Raw genomic sequence first — 27,173 nt, 5'->3', positions numbered from 1 at the left:
AGCAAGCCGTTCGAGATATCAAAAATCCCCTGGCAATTTTATCATCCCCAATGTCTTGAGATCATGTTGACCGAGTTTGGTGGCAATCGGGTAAAAATCCTATGACAAGTATATCAAATTCCAGAGCATGCACTTTTTACATAACTCTAAATAGCTGACTTCCTGTTGGGCGGAGCCCAATGACATGCAACACGAAAATTGTTCGGCACAATGAGATCTATATGTGTACTGAGTTTCATATGAATATGTGCAAGTATGTGTGAGCTATACATCAACATTTCTGACTGTGTTCCAGGGGGCGCTGTAGAGCCCATGTGGCACGCCCGGGTCACAGCCTCTGCAGGCTCCTAAAGGGCAAAGATTCCAAAGTGTGTGCAAATTTTCAAGAGTTTTTGAGTATGTTAGGGACCCCAAAAGCCCCCACAACTTTGACGAAAAATATGAATACTAAACCTTAAATAGCCAACTTCCTGTTGGGCGGAGCCTATGACATGCAGTACGAAAGTTGTTTGGTTTGATGAGATCTACATGTGTACCGAGTTTCGTGCGTCTACGTGCAAGTATGTATGATATATGGCCCTCAGTATTCCAGGGGGCACTGTAGAGCCCCTGTGCCACGCCCGTGTATCAGTCTCTGCCCGGCCCTAATGGCCGCAGGTTCCAATCTGTGTGCCAATTTTCAAGAGTTTTCGAGCATGTTAAGGACCCCAAAAGCCCCCGAAACCTTGAAGAAAAATAATAATAATAATAATAAATATAGCTGCAAGCAGCGATGGCGGGCTCAAGCCACCAGTGCCATCGCCACCCCGGTGGCATCAGGTAAACTGTGCCCAGCGGGCACATGCATTCACAATATCCCTCTGGCAGTGAGGTTTTAAAGGATATGGCAGTTAAAGGGTTAATCCGAATCATCTAGACTTTAAAATCACATTCACAGAACAATATATATATATATAACTTTAGTAACACTTTACAATAAGATTCCATTCATAAACATTATGTTAACATGAACAATGTTTATATAGCATTCATTCACGTCAGTTAATATTCCAAACTTAAACATTAAAACATTGTTTTATTGTGATTTTTTTCCAAGCATTTTTTACCAATTCCAAACCATATCAATCTTAATAACTACCATTATTTTTTATTTAATCATTTATGAGTGCTATACAATAGTCCAGGAAAGCTGGAAGAGAAAAACAGGTCAAGAAGAACTGACAAAAAGAATTGCAAAATAATTAGGAAATAATGTGAAGATTAATTTTTAGTCAATTCTGCAAGACAGACTTTCAGGAAAGGAGGTGGAATAAAAATGAGCTCTTAAATCTTAATCCTGGATTCTGGAAGATATACTCCTCAAACCATCGGACAAGAGGAGGTGGTGCTGGTCCTTCACGAGTCACTCTAATCTGTTCATAAAGCCTATATATAAAGCCTTAATATATAGTATTTCACAATACTTCATGGTATTCTAATTAAATCATTTTTTGGGATCTTAAGTCTCTCAGAGCCGGACACCGAGTAATTCTGGAGACTCCAGGAAAGTGGCAGTTCTGTAAAATGTTGGCGCTGGAGACTAAATGCTCCCTGATAGTTTCACACCTAATTCACTTAACACACACACAAACACACACACACACACACACACTACCCACAGTGACAGTGGGACTGAGTGACATTAGATGTATGATAGTTTTTTTATTTTCTATCATCCATATAGTGTTGTATAGTCATGAAACTATTGTCATGAGACCAGTCATTCTGAGGAAATATGCCTCAGAATGACTTGTCTTTTATGTGTACATTTTTTTTAAGTGTTTAGAAGCTGCACTTTAAAAAAAATAAAAAGACATTTACTGGTTCCTTTTTTACTATTATTTCAAAAAATCACCACGACAAAACCATTCAAGCTATCCAAAATTCATTCACACCTGTTCTGTAAGATTAGTTCTTTAAACAGTGGTAAAAGAGGATGTGGTGCTGATCCTTCAAGAGTCACTCAAAACGTATCTGTCCATAAAGCCTATAAAGAATTATTCTTAATATACAGTTCACAATACTTCAGCTTGTTATTCTAATTAAGTGAGGGTCATTTTTATCAGTAAAATTCCTAAAATACATATTATTTTATTTGAAAGATTTCTATAAATTATTTAAATCATACTCGTTTCTACAATAATTATTTAAAAGTAATCCTATAGCTCCCTCTGGTGACCATTATTGGTACTAAGAATTGCAAGCTTGATTTATAAGTTATGATAGTTTTAATTTTAGGCTGGCTCTTGAAAATGAAAAAGCTATGAAACTTACTGTGCTTCCTTCAAATGAGGACTTCTACTTATATAAAAAATTATGAAGAGTTAGAATGAAAAATTTTAAAGATATAGTAAAATAACTATTGTATTTTTTTATGTTACATTAATAAATCTCTATGGCAACACCATTTAAGCTATCCTAAACCCATTCACAATTTAACATCTCAGTATATTGGCATCATGTTGAAAAAGGAGTATGGAGTAGTATGAGGAGGAGTATGAATTCATTTACAGGCTGATTTTATCATAAATCCACAATAAAATTTATTTTTCTGTTCTGTATCAATCTGTGTTGTTGTTTGTTTATTTTTATCTTTTATTTTTCATAGGAAGATAACTGATCCTTTACTCTCCTTTTTAATAAATGTGCTTATAAACCAAAAACAAGCTATTTATAGCTGTATTTATAAACTGCTTACTACTGACTATTAATATTGGGACAAGGCTTTATAAAGCATGAACTGACTATTTACTTTTTGAGTTTGAAATTATTATTTGCAGCACAAATTAGGGTTTTTTAGGATTTTTAAAAATCCCTAAAACTGTCAGAAAAGGATAAGGCCTAAGATTTCTATGTGAGTGGCTACATTTATTTGTTATATAACTATAATGCATAAACTATGAAATTATACAAAATGTATAAAAAAGTACAACAGTCATTGTTTTCCAATGTTTTTTTTTTTTTTTTTTTTTTTTTTTTTTTTTGGATTTACATTAAAAAAAATTAGCCTACTGCAATCATTCTAAACAGCTTGAATAAAACCTGTTAATATTTATTATAGACCACTGTAACTGTGTATAATCTAACAAACAAGTTTATTATGAAAATAAAAGTGTGTACACCAGATAAATTGGACGATAAAGAAATTGCTAACAATAGTATAATAGAGCATGTTTTAGGTTTTTAGGCGTTTAGATGCAGATATGGACAAATCAAATGTAAAATAAAATGTAATTGATTTAATTAAATATAGATTAATTCTTGTTAGAGCAAAATAATAAATAAATAAATACGTACACACATTAAAAAAGCAGCCAAGATGAATGAATTTCATTTTTTATATAGATTAAAATTGAAGACAGAAGCAGCTGGTATATGCGGTCACTTAATATTAAAATCCAGTAGATCCACTTCAGATATATTTCTCAACAGTTTATGTTCACGTGGCTGTTTTCGTTTATAGTCGCCAAGCTATTATGTGTTTTGAAATAATCTTGTCCGTTATGTGTTCGTTCGTACGACGAAAGCCAGAATCCTGCAGCTCGAGAGATATGTTATTCTGCCAGTCTCGCTTTCAAATAGTCTTGCGCACTTAAACGGGTCACAAACACCTGCATTTACCTCTTGATGTGTTACAATGGGTTTATTGTGTGCATTTGTGGTAATGTTTTATTTAAAAAAGCTCTTAAACAAGAATAAATTCGTTTGTTTTGAGCTCGACACTGTAAGCGCTGATCGGAGGCGTGATTTCAGATAGGCAGCCACAAATATTTCATTTTCACACAAACAGTTCAAAAACATCTGAATTTAGCTCTTGGTGTGTTCTAATTGGTTGATTGTGTGATATCGCTGTAATAATTTATTTTTAAAAGCTATAAAACAGGAATAAATTAGTTTTTTCTGAGCTCTTTACTCCAGACTCTCGTGATCACAGCGGTGATTCATCTCTCCTATTTCTCACGTATCTCTGGCCAGAAATAATTTATCCATGAGCCCTGAACCGGTAATAATCAGATATGTTGGTTTAGCTTGTCAGTGTGAATTAAATCTAAGTATTAATTTGTATTTTTAACCGATTTAAAAGTGAAAGTAAAAGTCCGGTAATTGCACCTGTAGGGGCGCAATTTCTCTCAGACAATGTAAGTCTCAGCACATAATACTCAAACAGAGGGACAGAGTGAGATGAGATGTCTGACAGTTTTTTAATTTTCTGTTATCCATACAGTGTTGTAAAGTCTTGAAACTATGCATATTTCCTCAGAATGACTTTTTCATCTGTATGAAAAAATTCTTTGACGTGTTTGGAAGCTGCATTTTAAAAATACAATAATGATTCCCTTTGTAAGGTAATTTCAAAAAATCACCACGGCAAAACCATTCAAGCTATCCAAAATCCATTCACAATTTAAGTTCCTATCAGAAATACTGATGTGTGTTCAGAGTTTTGTGAAATTCTAAGTATGGTATTTGCCTCAAAATCACCTGAGAAGTATTCCAGTTTGACATGTTGCCACGCCAACAATTTTTTAGATATCAATATCCCCCTTGCAGATTTATATCGGCTGTGTTTTAACATTATTCTGATGAAGTTTGAAGCAAATCGAGTAATAATAAGATGCTGAATTCAAATCATTTTGAAAATGACACACTTCCTTCTGCCAGTTGGTGGCGCTATAACTTTGACTCCTAATAGTCACATATATGCGATCGACATCATACAACGAATAATCTGATGAAGTTTGATTAAAATCAGGAACTGTATGTGGATGGTATTAGACACTTCCTGTTTCTCATTTCTCGCCATAATTTCAACGCCTCGCCACGAGCAAACCGTTCGAGATATCAAAAATCCCCTGGCAATTTTTCATCCCCAGTGTCTTGAGATCATGTTGACCAAGTTTGGCGGCAATCGAGAAAAAAACCTATGACAAGTATTTCAAATTCCAGAGCATGCGCTTTTTACATAACTCTAAATAGCTGACTTCCTGTTGGGTGGAGCCTATGACATGCAATATGAAAGTTGTTCGGCACGATGAGATCTATATGTGTACTGAGTTTCATATGAATATGTGCAAGTATGTGTGAGCTATACATCAACATTTATGACTGTGTTCCAGGGGGCGCCATAGAGCCCCTGTGCCACGCCCGGGTCCCAGCCTCTGCAGGCTCCTAAAGGCCACAGATTCCAAAGTGTGCGCAAATTTTCAAGAGTTTTTGAGTATGTTAAGGACCCCCAAAGCCCCCACAACTTTGACGAAAAATTTGAATACTAAACCCTAAATAGCCAACTTCCTGTTGGGCGGAGCCTATGATATGCAATACAAAAGTTGTTTGGATTGATGAGATTTATATGTGTACCGAGTTTCATACGTCTACGAGCAAGAATGTATGATATATGGCCCTCCATATTCCAGGGGGCGCTGTAGAGCCCCTGTGCCACGCCCGTGTATCAGTCTCTGCCCGGCCCTAATGGCCGCAGGTTCCAATCTGTGTGCCAATTTTCAAGACTTTTTAAGCACGTTAAGGGCCCCAAAAGCCCCCGAGACGTTGGAAAAAAATAATAATAATAATAAATATAGCTGCAAGCAGCGATGGCGGGCTCAAGCCACCAATGCCATCACCACCCCGGTGGCATCAGGTAAACTGTGCCCAGCGGGCACATGCATTCACAATATCCCTCTGGCAGTGAGGTTTTAAAGGATAGAGGGGAGCGTAGAGGGGAGCGTGCATTTGCAGTGGCTGGGCCACGACTCTGGAATACCCTGCCTTTAGAGATCAGACTGGCCCCTTCCTTGTCTATTTTTAAATCTTTGCTAAAAACTTTTTTATTTTCCTTAGTGTACTGACTACTGTGTTATGCTACATTTTGAAATGGGTGGTTTTAAATTTTTTGTCTGGTCTATTTTTATGTATGTGTAATATTCTTGCTCTTATGTTAAAGCACTTTGGTCAGCCAGGAGGCTGTTGTAAATGCGCTATACAAATAAATTGAACTTGAACTTGAACTTGAACTTGATATGGCAGTTAAAGGGTTAATCCGAATCATCTAGACTTTAAAATCACATTCACAGAACAATATATATATATATATATATAACTTTAGTAACACTTTACAATAAGATTTCATTTATAAACATTATGTTAACATGAACAATATTTATATAGCATTCATTCATGTCAGTTAATATTCCAAACTTAAACATTAAAACATTGTTTTATTGAGATTTTTTTCCAAGCACATTTTACCAATTCCAAACCATATCAATCTTAATAACTACCATTATTTTTTATTTAATCATTTATGAGTGCTATACAATAGTCCAGGAAAGCTGGAAGAGAAAAACAGGTCAAGAAGAACTGACAAAAGAATTGCAAAAGAATTAGGAATTAATGTGAAGATTAATTTTTAGTCAATTCTGCAAGACAGACTTTCAGGAAAGGAGGTGGAATAAAAATGAGCTCCTAAATCTTAATCCCGGATTCTGGAAGATATATTCCTCAAACCATCAAACAAGAGGAGGTGGTGCTGGTCCTTCACGAGTCAGTCTAATCTGTTCATTAAGCCTATATATAAAGTCTTAATATATAGTATTTCACAATACTTCATGGTATTCTAATTAAATATTTTTTTGGAATCTTAGATCTCTCAGAACCTGACACATTGTAATTCTGAGACTCCAGGAAAGTGGCAGTTCTGTAAAATGTTGGCGCTGGAGACTAAATGCTCACTGATAGTTTCACACCTAATTCACTTAAAACACACACAAACACACACACACAGTGACAGAGGGACAGAGTGACATCAGATGTATGTTTTTTAATTTTCTGTCATCCATATAATGTTGTATAGTCATGAAACTATGCATATTTCCTCAGAATGACTTGTCTTCTATGTGTACATTTTTTTGAAGTGTTTAGAAGCTGCACTTTTTTTTACTGGTTCCTTTTTTACTATTATTTCAAAAAATCACCACGACAAAACCATTCAAGCTATCCAAAATTCATTCACACCTGTTCTGTAAGATTAATTCTTTAAACAGTGGTAAAAGAGGATGTGATGCTGAACCTTCAAGAGTCACTCAAAACGTATCTGTCCATAAAGCCTATTAAGAATTATTCTTAATATACAGTTCACAATACTTCAGCTTGTTATTCTAATTAAGTGAGGGTCATTTTATCAGTAAAATTCCTAAAATACATATTATTTTATTTGAAAGATTTCTATAAATTATTTAAATCATACTCGTTTCTCCAATAATTATTTAAAAGTAATCCTATAGCTCCCTCTGGTGGCCATTATAGGTACTAAGAATTGCAAGCTTGATTTATAAGTTATGATAGTTTTAATTTTATGCTGGCTCTTGAAAATGATAAAGCTATGAAACTTACTGTGCTTCCTTCAAATGAGGACTTCTACTTATATAAAAAATTATGAAGAGTTAGAATGAAAAATTTTAAAGATATAGTAAAATAACTATTGTATTTTTTATGTTACTTTAATAAATCTCTATGGCAACACCATTTAAGCTATCCTAAACCCATTCACAATTTAACATCTCAGTATATTGGCATCATGTTGAAAAAGGAGTATGGAGTAGTATGAGGAGGAGTATGAATTCATTTACAGGCTGATTTTATCATAAATCCACAATAAAATTTCTGAGTTCTGTATCAATCTGTGTTGTTGTTGTTTGTTTATTTTTATCTTTTATTTTTCATAGGAAGATAACTGACCCTTTACTCTCCTTTTTAATAAATGTGCTTATAAACCAAGGACAAGCTATTTATAGCTGTATTTATAAACTGCTTACTACTGACTATTAATATTGGGACAAGGCTTTATAAAGCATGAACTGACTATTTACTAATGAGTGCAGTTATTATAAAGTGTTATCAATTAATTTGCTAATGTTAACAAATTAGACATTATTTTACAGTGTTATCAAATCCTTAAATGACTCATAAGCATTTGTGAAAGTTCTGCTTGCATTACAGCTAAGTATTGATCTGTGAGCTGAACAGATTTACTGTTACATCTATGAGATTATGTAAATTCAAATAAATATAATGTCACAGGATGTCATAGGTCAGTATCAAATGAGTTTGAAATTATTATTTGCAGCACAAATAAGTTTTTTTTAGGATTTTTAAAAATCCCTAAAACTGTCAGAAAAAGGTTAAGGCCTAAGCTATTTCTATGTGAGTGGCTAAATTTATTTTTGTTTTTATAATTGTAATACACAAACTATGAAATTATACAAAATGTATAAAAAGGTAAATAAATAAATACGCACACATTAAAAAAGCAGCCAAGTCGAATGAGTTTCCTTTTTTATATAGATTAAAATTGAAGACAGAAGCAAGTGGTAAATGTGGTCACTTTAATATTCAAATCCAGTAGATCCAGTTTATGTTCACGTGGCTGTTTTCGTTTATATTCGCCAAGCTATTATGTATTTTGAAATAATCTTGTCCGTGATGTGTTCGTTCGTATGACGAAAGACAGAAACCTGCAGCTCAAGAGATATGTTATTCTGCCAGTCGCGCTTTCAAATAGTCTTGCACACTTAAACGGGTCACAAACACCTGCATTTAGCTCTTGTAGTGTTACAATGGGTTTATTGTGTGCATTTGTGGTAATATTTTATTTAAAAAAGCTCTTAAACAAGAATAAATTCGTTTGTTTTGAGCTCGACACTGTACGCGCTGATCGGAGCGGTGATTTCAGATAGGCAGCCACAAATATTTCATTTTCACACAAACAGTTCAAAAACATCTGAATTTAGCTCTTGGTGTGTTCTAATTGGTTGATTGTGTGATATCGCTGTAATAATTTATTTTTAAAAGCTTTAAAACAGGAATAAATTCGTTTTCTCTGAGCTCTTTACTCCAGACGCTCGTGATCACAGCGGTGATTCATCTCTCCTATTTCTCACGTATCTCTGGCCAGAAATAATTTATCCATGAGCCCTGAACCGGTAATAATCAGATATGTTGGTTTAGCTTGTCAGTGTGAATTAAATCTAAGTATTTATTTGTATTTTTAACCGATTTAAAAGTGAAAGTAAAAGTTCGGGAATTGAACCTGTAGGGGCGCAATTTCTCTCAGACAATGGAAGTCTGAAGCACATTTACTCAAACAGATGGACAGAGTGAGATGAGATGTCTGACAGTTTTTTAATTTTCTGTTATCCATACAGTGTTGTAAAGTCGTTAAACTATGCATATTTCCTCAGAATGACTTTTTCATCTGTATGAAAAAATTCTTTGACGTGTTTGGAAGCTGCAATTTAAAAATACAATAATGATTCCCTTTGTAAGGTCATTTAAAAAAATCACCACGGCAAAACCATTCAAGCTATCCAAAATCCATTCACAATTTAAGTTCCTATCAGAAATACTGATGTGTGTTCAGAGTTTTGTGAAATTCTAAGTATGTTATTTGCCTCAAAATCACCTGAGAAGTATTCCAGTTTGACATGTTGCCACGCCAACAATTTTTTAGATATCAATATCCCCCTTGCAGATTTATATCGGCTGTGTTTTAACATTATTCTGATGAAGTTTGAAGCAAATCGAGTAATAATAAGATGCTGAATTCAAATCATTTTGAAAATGACACACTTCCTTCTGCCAGTTGGTGGCGCTATAACTTTGACTCCTAATAGTCACATATATGCGATCGACATCATACAACGAATAATCTGATGAAGTTTGATTAAAATCAGGAAATGTATGTGGACGGTATTAGACACTTCCTGTTTCTCATTTCTCGCCATAATTTCAACGCCTCGCCACGAGCAAACCGTTCGAGATATCAAAAATCCCCTGGCAATTTTTCATCCCCAGTGTCTTGAGATCATGTTGACCGAGTTTGGCGGCAATCGAGAAAAAAACCTATGACAAGTATTTCAAATTCCAGAGCATGCGCTTTTTACATAACTCTAAATAGCTGACTTCCTGATGGGTGGAGCCTATGACATGCAAAACGAAAGTTGTTTGGCACGATGAGATCTATATGTGTACTGAGTTTCATATGAATGTGTGCAAGTATGTGTGAGCTATACATCAACATTTCTGACTGTGTTCCAGGGGGCGCCGTAGGGCCCCTGTGCCACGCCCGGGTCCCAGCCTCTGCAGGCTCCTAAAGGCCACAGATTCCAAAGTGTGCGCAAATTTTCAAGAGTTTTTGAGTATGTTAAGGACCCCAAAAGCCCCCACAACTTTGACGAAAAATTTGAATACTAAACCCTAAATAGCCAACTTCCTGTTGGGCGGAGCCTATGATATGCAATACAAAAGTTGTTTGGATTGATGAGATTTATATGTGTACCGAGTTTCATACGTCTACGAGCAAGAATGTATGATATATGGCCCTCCATATTCCAGGGGGCGCTGTAGAGCCCCTGTGCCACGCCCGTGTATCAGTCTCTGCCCGGCCCTAATGGCCGCAGGTTCCAATCTGTGTGCCAATTTTCAAGACTTTTTAAGCACGTTAAGGGCCCCAAAAGCCCCCGAGACGTTGGAAAAAAATAATAATAATAATAATAATAATAATAATAATAATAATAATAATAAAAAATAATCCTAAGGAAAACAATAGGCCTCTCGCCCTTTGGGCTTGAGCCCTAATAACAAATAATCCTAAGGAAAACAATAGGGCTCTCGCCCTCCAGGCTTGAGCCCTAAATATAGCTGCAAGCAGCGATGGCGGGCTCAAGCCACCAATGCCATCACCACCCCGGTGGCATCAGGTAAACTGTGCCCAGCGGGCACATGCATTCACAATATCCCTCTGGCAGTGAGGTTTTAAAGGATAGAGGGGAGCGTAGAGGGGAGCGTGCATTTGCAGTGGCTGGGCCACGACTCTGGAATACCCTGCCTTTAGAGATCAGACTGGCCCCTTCCTTGTCTATTTTTAAATCTTTGCTAAAAACTTTTTTATTTTCCTTAGTGTACTGACTACTGTGTTATGCTACATTTTGAAATGGGTGGTTTTAAATTTTTTGTCTGGTCTATTTTTATGTATGTGTAATATTCTTGCTCTTATGTTAAAGCACTTTGGTCAGCCAGGAGGCTGTTGTAAATGCGCTATACAAATAAATTGAACTTGAACTAGAACTTGAACTTGATATGGCAGTTAAAGGGTTAATCCGAATCATCTAGACTTTAAAATCACATTCACAGAACAATATATATATATATATATATATATATAACTTTAGTAACACTTTACAATAAGATTTCATTTATAAACATTATGTTAACATGAACAATATTTATATAGCATTCATTCATGTCAGTTAATATTCCAAACTTAAACATTAAAACATTGTTTTATTGTGATTTTTTTCCAAGCACATTTTACCAATTCCAAACCATATCAATCTTAATAACTACCATTATTTTTTATTTAATCATTTATGAGTGCTATACAATAGTCCAGGAAAGCTGGAAGAGAAAAACAGGTCAAGAAGAACTGACAAAAGAATTGCAAAAGAATTAGGAATTAATGTGAAGATTAATTTTTAGTCAATTCTGCAAGACAGACTTTCAGGAAAGGAGGTGGAATAAAAATGAGCTCCTAAATCTTAATCCCAGATTCTGGAAGATATATTCCTCAAACCATCGGACAAGAGAAGGTGGTGCTGGTCCTTCACGAGTCACTCTAATCTGTTCATTAAGCCTATATATAAAGTCTTAATATATAGTATTTCACAATACTTCATGGTATTCTAATTAAATAATTTTTTGGAATCTTAGATCTCTCAGAACCTGACACATTGTAATTCTGAGACTCCAGGAAAGTGGCAGTTCTGTAAAATGTTGGCGCTGGAGACTAAATGCTCACTGATAGTTTCACACCTAATTCACTTAAAACACACACAAACACACACACACAGTGACAGAGGGACAGAGTGACATCAGATGTATGTTTTTTAATTTTCTGTCATCCATATAATGTTGTATAGTCATGAAACTATGCATATTTCCTCAGAATGACTTGTCTTCTATGTGTACATTTTTTTGAAGTGTTTAGAAGCTGCACTTTTTTTTACTGGTTCCTTTTTTACTATTATTTCAAAAAATCACCACGACAAAACCATTCAAGCTATCCAAAATTCATTCACACCTGTTCTGTAAGATTAATTCTTTAAACAGTGGTAAAAGAGGATGTGGTGCTGAACCTTCAAGAGTCACTTAAAACGTATCTGTCCATAAAGCCTATAAAGAATTATTCTTAATATACAGTTCACAATACTTCAGCTTGTTATTCTAATTAAGTGAGGGTCATTTTATCAGTAAAATTCCTAAAATACATATTATTTTATTTGAAAGATTTCTATAAATTATTTAAATCATACTCGTTTCTCCAATAATTATTTAAAAGTAATCCTATAGCTCCCTCTGGTGGCCATTATAGGTACTAAGAATTGCAAGCTTGATTTATAAGTTATGATAGTTTTAATTTTATGCTGGCTCTTGAAAATGATAAAGCTATGAAACTTACTGTGCTTCCTTCAAATGAGGACTTCTACTTATATAAAAAATTATGAAGAGTTAGAATGAAAAATTTTAAAGATATCGTAAAATAACTATTGTATTTTTTATGTTACTTTAATACATCTCTATGGCAACACCATTTAAGCTATCCTAAACCCATTCACAATTTAACATCTCAGTATATTGGCATCATGTTGAAAAAGGAGTATGGAGTAGTATGAGGAGGAGTATGAATTCATTTACAGGCTGATTTTATCATAAATCCACAATAAAATTTCTGAGTTCTGTATCAATCTGTGTTGTTGTTTGTTTATTTTTATCTTTTATTTTTCATAGGAAGATAACTGACCCTTTACTCTCCTTTTTAATAAATGTGCTTATAAACCAAGGACAAGCTATTTATAGCTGTATTTATAAACTGCTTACTACTGACTATTAATATTGGGACAAGGCTTTATAAAGCATGAACTGACTATTTACTAATGAGTGCAGTTATTATAAAGTGTTACCAATGAATTTGCTAATGTTAACAAATTAGACATTATTTTACAGTGTTATCAAATCCCTTAAATGATTTGTAAGTGTTTTGTAATGATTTTATTGACCTACAAGCATTTGTGAAAGTTCTGCTTGCATTACAGCTTAGTCTTGATCTGTGAGCTGAACAGATTTACTGTTACATCCATGAGATTATGTAAATTCAAATAAATATCATGTCACAGGATGTCAGAGGTCAGTATCAAATTAGTTTGAAATTATTATTTGCAGCACAAATAAGGTTTTTTAGGATTTTTAAAAATCCCTAAAACTGTCAGAAAAGGATAAGGCCTAAGATTTCTATGTGAGTGGCTAAATTTGTTTGTTTTTTATAACTATAATGCATAAACTATGAAACTATACAAAATTTATAAAAAAGTACAAGTTATTCTTTTCCAATGTTTTTTATTTATTTATTTATTTATTTTTATTTTTTTTTGGGATTTACATTTTAAAAAATTAGCCTAAGGCAATCATTCTAAACAGCTTGAATAAAACCTGTCAATATTTATTATAGACCACTATAACTGTGTATAATCTAACAAACAAGTTTATTATGAAAATAAAAGCGTGTACACCAGATAAATTGGACGATAAAGAAATTGCTAACAATAGTATACAATAGTTTTTAGGCGTTTAGATGCAGAAATGGAAAAATAAAATGTAAAATAAAATGTAATTGATTTAATTAAATATAGATTAAGTCTTGTTAGAGCAAAATAATAAATAGATACGTACACACATTAAACAAGCAGCCAAGATGAATGAGTTTAATTTTTTATATAGATTAAAATTGAAGACAGAAGCAGCTGGTATATGCGGTCACTTAATATTAAATTCCAGTAGATCCACTTTAGATTTATTTCTCAACAGTTTATGTTCACGTGGCTGTTTTCGTTTATATAAGCCAAGCTATTATGTATTTTGAAATAATCTTGTCCTTGAAGTGTTCGTTCTTACGACGCAAGGCAGAATCCTGCAGCTCGAGAGAGAAATGTTATTCTGCCAGTCGCGCTTTCAAATAGTCTTGCACACTTAAACGGGTCACAAAAGACCTGCATTTAGCTCGTGTTGTGTTATAATGGATGTATTGTGTGCATTTATGGCAATAATTTATTTTAAAAAGCTCTTAAACAAGAATAAATTCGTTAGTTTTGAACTTGTGACACTGTGCGCGCTGATCAGAGGCAGTGATTTCAGATATAGGCAGCCGCGAATATATCATTTTCACACAAACAGTTCAAAAACATCTTAATTTAGCTCTTGGTGTGCTCTAATTGGTGAATTGTGTGATATCGCTGCAATACTTTATTTTTAATAGCTATAAAACAAGAATAAACTCGTTTTTTCTGAGCTCATCATTCCACAGGCTCCTGCTCAGAGCGGTGATTCATCTCTCGTGTTTCTCACGTATCACTGACCACACATCCATTATTAATGAGCCCTGACCTGATAATAATCATATATGTTGGTTTAGCTTGTCAGTGTGAATTAAATCCAAGTATTTATTTGTATTTTAACCGATTTAAAAGTGAAACCAAAAGACAGTCTCCTCCCTTTTTTTAGCCGGTAACTGCACCTGTAGGGGCGCATTTTCTCTCAGACAATGGAAGTCTAAGCACACACACTCAAACAGATGGACAGAGTGATATGAGATGTCTGACAGTTTTTTAATTTTCTGTTATCCATACAGTGTTGTAAAGTCATGAAACTATGCATATTTACTCAGAATAACTTTTTTTCTGTATGAAAAAAGGTTTTGAAGTGTTTGGAATTTAAAAATGCAGGAAAATTTATAATTCCATCTTTATTGTCATTTAAAAAAATCACCACGACAAAACCATCCAAGCTATCCAAAACCCATTCACAATTTAAGTTCCTCAATGTTTTTTCAACATGTACACCAAGTTTGGTGTGTATAGTGTTACTCTCCTCTGAGCAGTATGCATTAATTCACAGCTAAATGTAAAAAACAATCCACATTCAAATCAAAATAGCCGACTTCCTGTTGGTCGTAGCTGATGACTGTGAATTAGAAAGTTGTCCGTCTTGATAAGAACAATTTTTGTACTGAGTTTGGTGTCTGTAGCTAAAACTAACCCCCTCACTTTTGACAAAAGGTGGCGCTATAGAGTGCCTCTTCCACGCCCTCTTATGAACTTTTGCCAGTGTCTAGCTGTCACTAATACTGATATGTGTTCTGAGTTTGATGAAATTCTAAGCATGTTATATGCCTCAAAATCACCTGAGAAGTATTCCAGTTTGACATGTTGCCACGGCAACAATATTTTTAGATATCAATATACCCCCAGCAGATTTATATCGGCTGTGTTTTAACATTATTCTGATGAAGTTTGAAGCAAATTGAGTAAAAATAAGATGCTGAATTCAAAGCATTTTGAAAATGACACACTTCCTGCTGCCAGTTGGTGGCGATATAACTTTGACTCCTAATAGTCACATATATGCGATCGACATCATACAATGAATAATCTGATGAAGTTTGATTAAAATTAGGAAATGTATGTGGATGGTATTAGACACTTCCTGTTTCTCAATTCTCGCCATAAATTAAACGCCTCGCTACGAGCAAACCGTTCGAGATATCAAAAATCCCCTGGCAATTTTTCATCCCCAATGTCTTGAGATCATGTTGACCGAGTTTGGTGGCAATCGAGTAAAAAACCTATGACAAGTATATCAAATTCCAGAGCATGCGCTTTTTACATAACTCTAAATAGCTGACTTCCTGTTGGGCGGAGCCTATGACATGCAATACGCAAGTTGTTCGGCACGATGAGATCTATATGTGTACTGAGTTTCATATTAATACGTGTAAGTATGTGTGAGCTATACATCAATATTAATGACTGTGTTCCAGGGGGCGCCGTAGAGCCCCTGTGCCACGCCCGGGTCCCAACCTCTGCAGGCTCCTAAAGGCCACAGATCCAAAGTTGTGTGCAAATTTTCAAGAGTTTTTGAGTATGTTAAGGACTCCAAAAGCCCCCACAACTTTGACGACAAATATGAATAATAAACCCTAAATAGCCAACTTCCTGTTGGGCGGAGCCTATGATATGCAATACGAAAGTTGTTTGTATTGATGAGTTCTATATGTGTACCGAGTTTCGTATGTCTACGTACAAGTATGTATGATATATGGCCCTCCATATTCCAGGGGGCGCTGTAGAGCCCCTGTGCCACGCCCGTGTATCAGTCTCTGCCCGGCCCTAATGGCCGCAGGTTCCAATGTGTGTGCCAATTTTCAAGACTTTTTAAGCATGTTAAGGGCCCCAAAAGCCCCCGTAACGTTAGAAAAAAAAAATAATAATAATAATAATAATAATAATAATAAAAAATAATCCTAAGGAAAACAATAGGGCTCTCGCCCTCCAGGCTTGAGCCCTAAATATAGCTGCAAGCAGCGATGGCGGGCTCAAGCCACCAGTGCCATCGCCACCCCGGTGGCATCAGGTAAACTGTGCCCAGCGGGCACATGCATTCACAATATCCCTCTGGCAGTGAGATTTTAAAGGATATGGCAGTTAAAGGGTTAATCCGAATCATCTAGACTTTAAAATCACATTCACAGAACAATATATATATATATAACTTTAGTAACGCTTTACAATAAGATTCCATTCATAAACATTATGTTAACATGAACAATGTTTATATAGCATTCATTCACGTCAGTTAATATTCCAAACTTAAACATTAAAACATTGTTTTATTGTGATTTTTTTCCAAGCATTTTTTACCAATTCCAAACCATATCAATCTTAATAACTACCATTATTTTTTATTTAATCATTTATGAGTGCTATACAATAGTCCAGGAAAGCTGGAAGAGAAAAACAGGTCAAGAAGAACTGACAAAAAGAATTGCAAAATAATTAGGAAATAATGTGAAGATTAATTTTTAGTCAATTCTGCAAGACAGACTTTCAGGAAAGGAGGTGGAATAAAAATGAGCTCTTAAATCTTAATCCTGGATTCTGGAAGATATACTCCTCAAACCATCGAACAAGAGGAGGTGGTGCTGGTCCTTCACGAGTCACTCTAATCTGTGCATAAAGCCTATATATAAAGCCTTAATATATAGTATTTCACAATACTTCATGGTATTCTAATTAAATCATTTTTTGGGATCTTAAGTCTCTCAGAGCCGGACACCGAGTAATTCTGGAGACTCCAGGAAAGTGGCAGTTCTGTAAAATGTTGGCGCTGGAGACTAAATGCTCCCTGATAGTTTCACACCTAATTCACTTAACACACACACAAACACACACACACACACACACTACCCACAGTGACAGTGGGACTGAGTGACATTAGATGTATGATAGTTTTTTTATTTTCTATCATCCATATAGTGTTGTATAGTCATGAAACTATTGTCATGAGACCAGTCATTCTGAGGAAATATGCCTCAGAATGACTTGTCTTTTATGTGTACATTTTTTTTAAGTGTTTAGAAGCTGCACTTTAAAAAAAATAAAAAGACATTTACTGGTTCCTTTTTTACTATTATTTCAAAAAATCACCACGACAAAACCATTCAAGCTATCCAAAATTCATTCACACCTGTTCTGTAAGATTAGTTCTTTAAACAGTGGTAAAAGAGGATGTGGTGCTGATCCTTCAAGAGTCACTCAAAACGTATCTGTCCATAAAGCCTATAAAGAATTATTCTTAATATACAGTTCACAATACTTCAGCTTGTTATTCTAATTAAGTGAGGGTCATTTTTATCAGTAAAATTCCTAAAATACATATTATTTTATTTGAAAGATTTCTATAAATTATTTAAATCATACTCGTTTCTACAATAATTATTTAAAAGTAATCCTATAGCTCCCTCTGGTGACCATTATTGGTACTAAGAATTGCAAGCTTGATTTATAAGTTATGATAGTTTTAATTTTAGGCTGGCTCTTGAAAATGAAAAAGCTATGAAACTTACTGTGCTTCCTTCAAATGAGGACTTCTACTTATATAAAAAATTATGAAGAGTTAGAATGAAAAATTTTAAAGATATAGTAAAATAACTATTGTATTTTTTTATGTTACATTAATAAATCTCTATGGCAACACCATTTAAGCTATCCTAAACCCATTCACAATTTAACATCTCAGTATATTGGCATCATGTTGAAAAAGGAGTATGGAGTAGTATGAGGAGGAGTATGAATTCATTTACAGGCTGATTTTATCATAAATCCACAATAAAATTTATTTTTCTGTTCTGTATCAATCTGTGTTGTTGTTTGTTTATTTTTATCTTTTATTTTTCATAGGAAGATAACTGATCCTTTACTCTCCTTTTTAATAAATGTGCTTATAAACCAAAAACAAGCTATTTATAGCTGTATTTATAAACTGCTTACTACTGACTATTAATATTGGGACAAGGCTTTATAAAGCATGAACTGACTATTTACTTTTTGAGTTTGAAATTATTATTTGCAGCACAAATTAGGGTTTTTTAGGATTTTTAAAAATCCCTAAAACTGTCAGAAAAGGATAAGGCCTAAGATTTCTATGTGAGTGGCTACATTTATTTGTTTTATAACTATAATGCATAAACTATGAAATTATACAAAATGTATAAAAAAGTACAACAGTCATTGTTTTCCAATGTTTTTTTTTTTTTTTTTTTTTTTTTTTTTTTTTTGGATTTACATTAAAAAAAATTAGCCTACTGCAATCATTCTAAACAGCTTGAATAAAACCTGTTAATATTTATTATAGACCACTGTAACTGTGTATAATCTAACAAACAAGTTTATTATGAAAATAAAAGTGTGTACACCAGATAAATTGGACGATAAAGAAATTGCTAACAATAGTATAATAGAGCATGTTTTAGGTTTTTAGGCGTTTAGATGCAGATATGGACAAATCAAATGTAAAATAAAATGTAATTGATTTAATTAAATATAGATTAATTCTTGTTAGAGCAAAATAATAAATAAATAAATAAATACGTACACACATTAAAAAAGCAGCCAAGATGAATGAATTTCATTTTTTATATAGATTAAAATTGAAGACAGAAGCAGCTGGTATATGCGGTCACTTAATATTAAAATCCAGTAGATCCACTTCAGATTTATTTCTCAACAGTTTATGTTCACGTGGCTGTTTTCGTTTATATTAGCCAAGCTATTATGTATTTTGAAATAATCTTGTCCCTGATGTGTTCGTTCTTACGACGAAAGCCAGAATCCTGCAGCTCGAGAGATATGTTATTCTGCCAGTCGCGCTTTCAAATAGTCTTGCGCACTTAAACGGGTCACAAACACCTGCATTTACCTCTTGATGTGTTACAATGGGTTTATTGTGTGCATTTGTGGTAATGTTTTATTTAAAAAAGCTCTTAAACAAGAATAAATTCGTTTGTTTTGAGCTCGACACTGTAAGCGCTGATCGGAGGCGGTGATTTCAGATAGGCAGCCACAAATATTTCATTTTCACACAAACAGTTCAAAAACATCTGAATTTAGCTCTTGGTGTGTTCTAATTGGTTGATTGTGTGATATCGCTGTAATAATTTATTTTTAAAAGCTATAAAACAGGAATAAATTAGTTTTTTCTGAGCTCTTTACTCCAGACGCTCGTGATCACAGCGGTGATTCATCTCTCCTATTTCTCACGTATCTCTGGCCAGAAATAATTTATCCATGAGCCCTGAACCGGTAATAATCAGATATGTTGGTTTAGCTTGTCAGTGTGAATTAAATCTAAGTATTTATTTGTATTTTTAACCGATTTAAAAGTGAAAGTAAAAGTCCGGTAATTGCACCTGTAGGGGCGCAATTTCTCTCAGACAATGGAAGTCTGAAGCACACATACTCAAACAGAGGGACAAAGTGAGATGAGATGTCTGAGAGTTTTTTAATTTTCTGTTATCCATACAGTGTTGTAAAGTCTTGAAACTATGCATATTTCCTCAGAATGACTTTTTCATCTGTATGAAAAAATTCTTTGACGTGTTTGGAAGCTGCATTTTAAAAATACAATAATGATTCCCTTTGTAAGGTAATTTCAAAAAATCACCACGGCAAAACCATTCAAGCTATCCAAAATCCATTCACAATTTAAGTTCCTATCAGAAATACTGATGTGTGTTCAGAGTTTTGTGAAATTCTAAGTATGGTATTTGCCTCAAAATCACCTGAGAAGTATTCCAGTTTGACATGTTGCCACGCCAACAATTTTTTAGATATCAATATCCCCCTTGCAGATTTATATCGGCTGTGTTTTAACATTATTCTGATGAAGTTTGAAGCAAATCGAGTAAAAATAAGATGCTGAATACAAAGCATTTTGAAAATGACACACTTCCTTCTGCCAGTTGGTGGCGCTATAACTTTGACTCCTAATAGTCACATATATGCGATCGACATCATACAACGAATAATCTGATGAAGTTTGATTAAAATCAGGAACTGTATGTGGATGGTATTAGACACTTCCTGTTTCTCATTTCTCGCCATAATTTCAACGCCTCGCCACGAGCAAACCGTTCGAGATATCAAAAATCCCCTGGCAATTTTTCATCCCCAGTGTCTTGAGATCATGTTGACCAAGTTTGGCGGCAATCGAGAAAAAAACCTATGACAAGTATTTCAAATTCCAGAGCATGCGCTTTTTACATAACTCTAAATAGCTGACTTCCTGTTGGGTGGAGCCTATGACATGCAATATGAAAGTTGTTCGGCACGATGAGATCTATATGTGTACTGAGTTTCATATGAATATGTGCAAGTATGTGTGAGCTATACATCAACATTTATGACTGTGTTCCAGGGGGCGCCATAGAGCCCCTGTGCCACGCCCGGGTCCCAGCCTCTGCAGGCTCCTAAAGGCCACAGATTCCAAAGTGTGCGCAAATTTTCAAGAGTTTTTGAGTATGTTAAGGACCCCCAAAGCCCCCACAACTTTGACGAAAAATTTGAATACTAAACCCTAAATAGCCAACTTCCTGTTGGGCGGAGCCTATGATATGCAATACAAAAGTTGTTTGGATTGATGAGATTTATATGTGTACCGAGTTTCATACGTCTACGAGCAAGAATGTATGATATATGGCCCTCCATATTCCAGGGGGCGCTGTAGAGCCCCTGTGCCACGCCCGTGTATCAGTCTCTGCCCGGCCCTAATGGCCGCAGGTTCCAATCTGTGTGCCAATTTTCAAGACTTTTTAAGCACGTTAAGGGCCCCAAAAGCCCCCGAGACGTTGGAAAAAAATAATAATAATAATAATAAATATAGCTGCAAGCAGCGATGGCGGGCTCAAGCCACCAATGCCATCGCCACCCCGGTGGCATCAGGTAAAGTGTGCCCAGCGGGCACATGCATTCATAATATCCCTCTGGCAGTGAGGTTTTAAAGGATATGGCAGTTAAAGGGTTAATCCGAATCATCTAGACTTTAAAATTACATTCACAGAACAATATATATATATATATATATATATATATATATATATATATATATATATATATATATATATATATATAATATATATATATATTTATAACTTTAGTAACACTTTACAATAAGATTTCATTTATAAACATTATGTTAACATGAACAATATTTATATAGCATTCATTCATGTCAGTTAATATTCCAAACTTAAACATTAAAACATTGTTTTATTGTGATTTTTTTCCAAGAACATTTTACCAATTCCAAACCATATCAATCTTAATAACTACCATTATTTTTATTTAATCATTTATAAGTGCTATACAATAGTCCAGGAAAGCTGGAAGAGAAAAACACTTTATATTCATGTGTGTAGAATTATTAGGCATGTTTTCTTTTGCAGATGGAATGCGCTAAAAAAGAGTTTTAACTCAAACTGTAAAGTCGAAAATTATGAAATACCCATGAGAAATATCAAACACAAATGCAATACAGAAATGGATAAGTTAAGACTTGACCATTATACAAAAAATGCTGACTGGGTCATGAGGTCAGAAAAGAAGAAGAAAAAAACAGGTCAAGAAGAACTGACAAAAAGAATTGCAAAATAATTAGGAATTAATGTGAAGACAGACTTTCAGGAAAGGAGTTGGAATAAAAATGAGCTCCTAAATCTTAATCCCGGATTCTGGAAGATATATTCCTCAAACCATCGGACAAGAGTAGGTGGTGCTGGTCCTTCACGAGTCACTCTAATCTGTTCATGAAGCCTATATATAAAGTCTTAATATATAGTATTTCACAATACTTCATGGTATTCTAATTAAATCATTTTTTGGAATCTTAGATTTCTCAGAACCTGACACATTGTAATTCTGAGACTCCAGGAAAGTGGCAGCTCTGTAAAATGTTGGCACTGGAGACTAAATGCTCCCTGATAGTTTCACACCTAATTCACTTAACACACACACACACACACACACACACACACATTACCCACAGTGACAGTGGGACTGAGTGACATCAGATTTATGATAGTTTTTTAATTTTCTATCATCCATATAGTGTTGTATAGTCATGAAACTATGCATATTTCCTCAGAATGACTTGTCTTCTATGTGTACATTTTTTTGAAGTGTTTAGAAGCTGCACTTTAAAAAAATAAAAGACATTTACTGGTTACTTTTTTACTGTTATTTCAAAAAATCACCACGACAAAACCATTCAAGCTATCCAAAATTCATTCGCATCTGTTCTGTAAGATAAATTCTTTAAACAGTGGTAAAAGAGGATGTGGTGCTGAACCTTCAAGAGTCACTCAAAACGTATCTGTCCATAAAGCCTATAAAGAATTATTCTTAATATACAGTTCACAATACTTCAGCTTGTTATTCTAATTAAGTGAGGGTCATTTTATCAGTAAAATACATAAAATTCATATTATTTTTCTTTGAAAGATTTCTATAAATGATTTAAATCATACTTGTTTCTACAATAATTATTTAAAAGTGATCCTATAGCTCCATCAGGTGGCCATTATTGGTACTAAGAATTGCAAGCTTCATTTATAAGTTATGATAGTTTTAATTTTTTGCTGGCTCTTGAAAATGATAAAGCTTTGAAACTTACTGTGGTTCCTTCAAATGATGACTTCTACGTATATAAAAAATTATGAAGAGTTTGGAATGAAAAAATTTAAAGATATAGTAAAATAACTATTGTATTTTTTTATGTTACTTTAATAAATTGCTATGGCCACACCATTTAAGGTGTCCTAAACCCATTCGCAATTTAACATCTTCAGTATATTGGATTCATGTTAAAAAAAAAGTTTGGTGTGAACTACTTGTGTCTTCTTGGAGGAGTATGAATTCATTTACAGGCTGATTTTATCATAAATCCACAATAGAATTTCTGAGTTCTGTATCAATCTGTGTTGTTGTTTGTTTATTTTTATTTTTTTATTTTTCATAGGAAGATAACTGATCCTTTACTCTCCTTTTTAATAAATGTGCTTATAAACCAAAAACAAGCTATTTATAGCTGTATTTATAAACTGCTTACTACTGACTATTAATATTGGGACAAGGCTTTATAAAGCATGAACTGACTATTTACTTTTTGAGTTTGAAATTATTATTTGCAGCACAAATAAGGTTTTTTACGATTTTTTAAAATTCCTAAAACTGTAAGAAAAGGATAAGGCCTAAGATTTCTATGTGAGTGGCTAAATTTATTTGTTTTTATAACTATAATGCATAAACTATGAAATTATACAAAATATATAAAAAAGTACAACAGTTATTGTTTTCCAATGTTTTTTAGCCTACTGCAATCATTCTAAACAGCTTGAATAAAACCTGTTAATATTTATTATAGACCACTGTAACTGTGTATAATCTAACAAACAAGTTTATTATGAAAATAAAAGTGTGTACACCAGATAAATTGGACGATAAAGAAATTGCTAACAATAGTATAATAGAGCATGTTTTATGTTTTTAGGCGTTTAGATGCAGAAATGGACAAATCAAATGTAAAATAAAATGTAATTGATTTAATTAAATATAGATTAATTCTTGTTAGAGCAAAATAATAAATAAATAAATACGTACACACATAAAAAACGCAGCCAAGATGAATGAATTACATTTTTTATATAGATTAAAATTGAAGACAGAAGCAGCTGGTATACGCGGTCACTTAATATTCAAATCCAGTAGATCCACTTCAGATATATTTCTCAACGGTTTACGTTCACGTGGCTGTTTTCGTTTATATTCGCCAAGCTATTTTGAAATAATCTTGTCCGTGATGTGTTCGTTTGTACGACGAAAGCCAGAATCCTGCAGCTCGAGAGATATATGTTATTCTGCCAGTCGCGCTTTCAAATAGTCTTGCACACTTAAACGGGTCACAAACACCTGCATTTAGCTCTTGTAGTGTTACAATGGGTTTATTGTGTGCATTTGTGGTAATATTTTATTTAAAAAAGCTCTTAAACAAGAATAAATTCGTTTGTTTTGAGCTCGACACTGTACGCGCTGATCGGAGGCGGTGATTTCATATAGGCAGCCTCAAATATTTCATTTTCACACAAACAGTTCAAAAACATCTTAATTTAGCTCTTGGTGTGTTCTAATTGGTGAATTGTGTGATATCGCTGCAATACTTTATTTTTAATAGCTATAAAACAAGAATAAACTCGTTTTTTCTGAGCTCATCATTCCAGATGCTCATGCTCAGAGCGGTGATTCATCTCTCGTGTTTCTCACGTATCACTGACCACACATCAATTATTAATGAGCCCTGACCTGATAATAATCATATATGTTGGTTTAGCTTGTCAGTGTGAATTAAATCCAAGTATTTATTTGTATTTTAACCGATTTAAAAGAGAAACTAAATCTCCGGTAATTGCACCTGTAGGGGCGCAATTTCTCTCAGACAATGGAAGTCTGAAGCACATATACTCAAACAGAGGGACAGAGTGATATGAGATGTCTGACAGTTTTTTAATTTTCTATTATCCATACAGTGTTGTAAAGTCGTGAAACTATCCATATTTACTCAGAATGACTTTTTGTCTGTATGAAAAAAGGTTTTGAAGTGTTTGGAATTTAAAAATGCAGGAAAATTAATAATTCCAGTTTTACTGTCATTAAAAAAAATCACCACGACAAAACCGTTCAAGCTATCCAAAATCCATTGGCAATTTAAGTTGTTTAAAATGTTTTGGCATCATGTAGACAAAGTTTGGTGTGTATAGTGTTACTCTCCTCTGAGCAGTATGCATTAATTCACAACTAAATGTAAAAAAAAATCCACATTCAAATCAAAATAGCTGACTTCCTGTTGATCGTAGCTGATGACTGTGAATTAGAAAGTTGTCCGTCTTGATAAGAACAATTTTTTTACAGAGTTTGGTGTCTGTAGCTAAAACTAACCCCCCCACTTTTGACAAAAGGTGGCGCTATAGAGTGCCTCTTCCACGCCCTCTTATGAACTTTTGCCAGTGTCTAGTTATCATAAATACTGATATGTGTTCTGAGTTTGATGAAATTCTAAGCATGTTATATGCCTCAAAATCACCTGAGAAGTATTCCAGTTTGACATGTTGCCACGGCAACAATATTTTTAGCTATCCAATTTCCCCCAGCAGATTCATATCGGCTGTGTTTTAACATTATTCTGATGAAGTTTGAAGCAAATCGAGTAAAAATAAGATGCTGAATTCAAAGCATTTTGAAAATGACACACTTCCTGCTGCCAGTTGGTGGCGCTATAACTTTGACTCCTAATAGTCACATATATGTGATCGACATCATACAATGAATAATCTGATGAAGTTTGATTGAAATCAGGAAATGTATGTGGATGGTATTAGACACTTCCTGTTTCTCAATTCTCGCCATAATTTCAACGCCTCGCCACGAGCAAACCGTTCGAGATATCAAAAATCCCCTGGCAATTTTTCATCCCCAATGTCTTGAGATCATGTTGACCGAGTTTGGTGGTAAACGAGTAAAAAACCTATGACAAGTATATCAAATTCCAGAGCATGCGCTTTTTACATAACTCTAAATAGCTGACTTCCTGTTGGGCGGAGCCCAATGACATGCAATACGAAAATTGTTCGGCACAATGAGATCTATATGTGTACTGAGTTTCATATGAATATGTGCAAGTATGTGTGAGCTATACATCAACATTTATGACTGTGTTCCAGGGGGCGCCATAGAGCCCCTGTGCCACGCCCGGGTCCCAACCTCTGCAGGCTCCTAAAGGGCACAGATTCCAAAGTGTGCGCAAATTTTCAAGAGTTTTTGAGTATGTTAGGGACCCCAAAAGCCCCCACAACTTTGACCAAAAATATGAATAATAAACCCTTAATAGCCAACTTCCTGTTGGGCGGAGCCTATGACATGCAGTACGAAAGTTGTTTGGTTTAATGAGATCTACATGTGTACCGAGTTTCATGTGTCTACGTGCAAGTATGTATGATATATGGCCCTCAGTATTCCAGGGGGCGCTGTAGAGCCCCTGTGCCACGCCCGTGTATCAGTCTCTGCCCGACCCTAATGGCCGCAGGTTCCAATCTGTGTGCCAATTTTCAAGAGTTTTCGAGCATGTTAAGGACCCCAAAAGCCCCCGTAACGTTAGAAAAAAAAAATAATAATAATAATAATAATAATAATTAAAGCTGCAAGCAGCGATGAACGGGCCCTCGCACCCGGGCTCACCGGCAGCGAGTGGCTTTAGTAAATAGGTGAACGGTGAGAAATATGCGTTTAAACTCATAAATATAAGTAGAATATATCAATGTTTATTCCATATATGTGCCAATCTTCCTTTTGCCAGCAGGTGGCGCTATCATTATAATGGAATATTGGCCTTCAGATGTGTTCAGGGCAGGACTCTTATCGAACATGTGAAGTTTGGGGAAGATTGAACATTTTAAGCCTCAGTTACAACAACTTCTCTTGCTGTGGCGAGACGTCAAATTTTGTCATGGCGCCATGGACACGCCCTTTAACAAAAACTCAAGATCTCCACAATTTAACATTGCTCCGGCCTTAAGATTAGACTGACCACAAAAAATACATTAATGTCAAAAGATTTCTAGGAGTAGTTTGTCACAGCGTAAAACATGT

The 27,173-nt window shown here is 34.5% G+C and overlaps 1 long non-coding RNA gene across 2 annotated transcripts; it reads right to left on the bottom strand.

The window, feature by feature from the left end:
* Nucleotides 1-846: 846 nt before the first annotated feature.
* On the bottom strand, nucleotides 847-27,022 carry LOC127979726 (uncharacterized). 2 transcript variants are annotated; one of them, XR_008158847.1, is made up of 3 exons: nucleotides 22,825-27,022; nucleotides 11,905-12,227; nucleotides 847-1,605 (listed from the first exon to the last, which is right to left on the bottom strand). It is a non-coding gene; the product is annotated as an uncharacterized LOC127979726 (long non-coding RNA). The 2 variants fall into 2 exon arrangements; XR_008158846.1 differs by lacking the exon at nucleotides 11,905-12,227 and adding an exon at nucleotides 6,783-7,105.
* Nucleotides 27,023-27,173: the final 151 nt, after the last annotated feature.

This window comes from Carassius gibelio, chromosome B19 (assembly GCF_023724105.1).
Source record: "Carassius gibelio isolate Cgi1373 ecotype wild population from Czech Republic chromosome B19, carGib1.2-hapl.c, whole genome shotgun sequence".
Taxonomy (NCBI): domain Eukaryota; kingdom Metazoa; phylum Chordata; class Actinopteri; order Cypriniformes; family Cyprinidae; genus Carassius; species Carassius gibelio.
The sequence above is the reverse complement of the archived record's forward strand: the minus strand, read 5'-3'. Positions and strand labels throughout refer to the sequence as shown.